Consider the following 3,382-nt stretch of genomic DNA (forward strand, 5'->3'; position numbering starts at 1 on the left):
CTCTGCTAACCAGTATTAATTTCTCCTGCTTCAGCCGATTCTGGCTGTGTGATAGACACACCAAGAGAATGCTTTTAATCCCACCGATATTTGTATTAATGTTGATTTTACCATTTGGACATCCATATCAGTAAGGTTAATATTTTGCCTCTGAACTGTTTCACACAAGACCTTTAATAAACATGCATTCCTAGTACAGTGAAGTGTAGGTTATAAAGCAGCAGCTGTCACTTAGGAATGACATTTCCAAGCCAATACCCCAGGCTCAGCAAAGGTTAAAGTTCAGTTTCCTCCACAGCAATGCGAAGAAATGTAACTGAGGGCACCAGGTGCAACGCACTGCCTCCTCCTGAACGGCAACTGCAGCCATGCAGGAAAGAATTTCGGAGGTTTATATAGATCACAGCCATCTCTCTGCTACATTACTTCAACTCACTCGCTCCTCTTACCATCAACTTCTCACAGAAAATCCTGGATATACCTTTCTGCTGCTAAGTATTTTACTGTACTTCATTAGTTTCCAGAACAAAATATCTTTGAGCTCCTGCATATTTAGCTTCCAGATATAAGCATAGCAATAATGCACCTTACAAACTTGTGAAGGTTACTGTCTCCTAAAGCATGTAATTTTCAGTATAAAATGTCCCATGTTGCTACAAGAGTAATCAGTAAACCCAGCAATATGTTTAAATACCCCATTTATTTCATGTTTTATACATATTTGTGAGGTGCCATTGAGAAACTGCTCCCAGGAAATGCTAATGCAAACTTCTTCATACAGTAAGTACTTTATCTATGTAATAGAATAAAAACCACACAGAGACTAAGTTTATCTATTTAAGTACCCTTTTTTCAGAATGCATGGGGATGCTTGTCCCTTTAGCTGGTATATTTTCCCAGTTTCTGGTTATCAGTGATTTAAGGACTTTGAAGACGAGCATGAATCCAAACCATTACATTAGGCAGGCATGGAAAGACCCATACTCGATTAACTGAATCCATTTTAGACCCCACTTAATATTTTGGGCTTAATAATATCCCACCATAGTGATTCTTCACTTTGGTTTTTGAGCCATTTTTTATGAAAGTGTTATTCCTAGGCAAAAGTGATTTATGACACCATGTTCCAGTGCAATACTGATACCCCATTAAAAAATACAGCACAGCAGTTATATTAATTAGTCCCCCATAAAGACCAACTCTCTCATCATCAATAGCTGTAACCAGTCTGTTTCCCTTCTAACCTGAAACATTCAATGGCAACTTTTTAATAGAGAACGAAGACTGAAGTTAAAAACCACAAGGTTTATCATCACACAATTCATCCCAGCAAGAGCCTTTGCCAGTGTTAAAATCTTTAATGCTTTGAATGCAACCCAATTTATTAAGAACAGAACACAAAAGATAGATTGAAATAAAGGTTTGAGGTGTAGACTTTAAGACAGCATGCTCATTTTCAAAATTGAGCTCCCAGTCATTTAGGCCTTCATGAGATAAACCAGTAGCTACTCTATGCTAAGAGATTTTCAGAACAATTAGCTGTATAGAAGTCTAGCAAGACCTGCATTCTCATTGCATCTTGATCTGTGTAAACCATATAAAAGTAGAATTTCTTAAGTTTATCGATCACTGATGAGGATGATTCATCACATTTAAATTCTTTCACATGAGCTTCCTATCTTCAGTCTTTTATCTAAGTTATCATATCTGCAAAGAATAACTTTTTATATCAAAAAGTAAATTATGCTGGGTAGTACCTAACATGCAGTAAAAACTTTCATGCAGAAAACATGAAGTAAAAAAAACAGTTGAAAGGAACAGTCAAACAAGCCGACTAACCAAACCAGTAAACTAGTGTATTTTCACTAGAGAAAGAGCATCTCTAACAATATATTTGCTTTGTGTTTCCTATTTTTACTTTCTCCCCCTCACCATCTGCTTCTGTTCTTTTTCTTCCAAAAAGTATCCACTTTGTTTAGCTTCAATCACCCCATCACAGAATTCAGACTGAATAGAAACAAAATTCCCAATACGAAAGCCAAAACAGCACTACCTACTCATAAAAGCCCCTCTAAAAAGAACTCTTTTTTCTTACAATAATTTACATTTTTAAGAGAAACAGTCCATATTGATTCAATGCTTGGCTACGCACATCCTCTAAACAAAGGAACTTGAGGTTTTTCGTCATCAGTACTTTTGGATTGTACCTTTGCCTTCAGTGCTGCCATTTTTGCCAAATCTCCCCCTGTTCTTTCAGTAGCCAGTACTGAATCCCACAAGAGTGAGGAAAAATCAGAATACAAAAGGTCCTCAGGAGTTAGCAGCACCCATGGCACAGCTCCCTGGGGGTCCCCATGCTCCCTGGCAGGCTGCAGCTGATGTGGATGGGCTGTACTGACCCAGCAACACCAAAGGTTTGGAGGCAGCTCTGGTGACAAGGGCTGGGAACTGCCAGAGCCCCAGCTGAGGGCAACCTGGGCCCCCCGAATCCCACCAGTCAGGACAAGCATTGTCAGTTCATTTCTTTGCAAGCAGCTGAAGTACAAACACACTTTTTTTTTTTTTTTTTTTTTTTTTCCCTGTTTTTATAACAGTTCTAGCTAAGTCCAAAGGTACTATTTACTGCATTATGTCTTTTAATGCTGACACACTGATGGTTAGATGGAGTAGAGCCCCACTTGTGTCAAAACACAAGCAGAGCAGAATCTGAAGCACAGGTCTGATGGGGAATGTCTGAGGGAACTGGGGGGGGTTAGTCTGGAGAAGAGGAGGCTGAGGGGAGACCTCCTGGCCCTCTACAGTTCCCTGACAGGAGGGGGCAGAGAGGGGGGATGAGTCTCTGGAGCCAAGGAGCCAGCGCCAGGCCCAGAGGGAATGGCCTCAAGCTGCCCAGGGCAGGGTCAGGCTGGCTCTTTGCAGAAGGGGCTGTTGGGCGTTGGAATGGGCTGCCCAGGGCAGGGGGGGAGTCCCCATCCCTGGAGGGGGTGGAGAGTCGGGATGACCCAGCGCTGAGGGATCTGGGGCAGTTGGGAATGGGCGGGGCGAGGCTCGCGGTTGGGCTGGAGGAGCTTCAAGGGCTTTTCCAACCGGGGTGATTCTGTGAGATTACTTGGTTAACTCTGCTGATAACATTTAGCTGGAAATCTACCCCAAGAGTCACAGAACTACCACTTCTGGTGAAAAACTTAAGATAGCAAGACAGCTTGCTTTGCTGAAGACTTACATGAAAAAAAAAAAAAAAGAGAAAAAATCCTCACAAGGACGCTCAGCAGGGCCTGGAGATCGCAGCTCCGCCGTCCCCCAAACCCGAGGGGAGGCAGCCTCGCACCCGCCCGGCGGGAGCGGTACGGGCAGCCTCGCCCCGGCTCCCAGGGACGGGACT

The sequence above is a fragment of the Athene cunicularia genome, assembly GCF_003259725.1.
Source record: "Athene cunicularia isolate RWA chromosome 18 unlocalized genomic scaffold, athCun1 chr18_part1, whole genome shotgun sequence".
Lineage (NCBI taxonomy): Eukaryota > Metazoa > Chordata > Aves > Strigiformes > Strigidae > Athene > Athene cunicularia.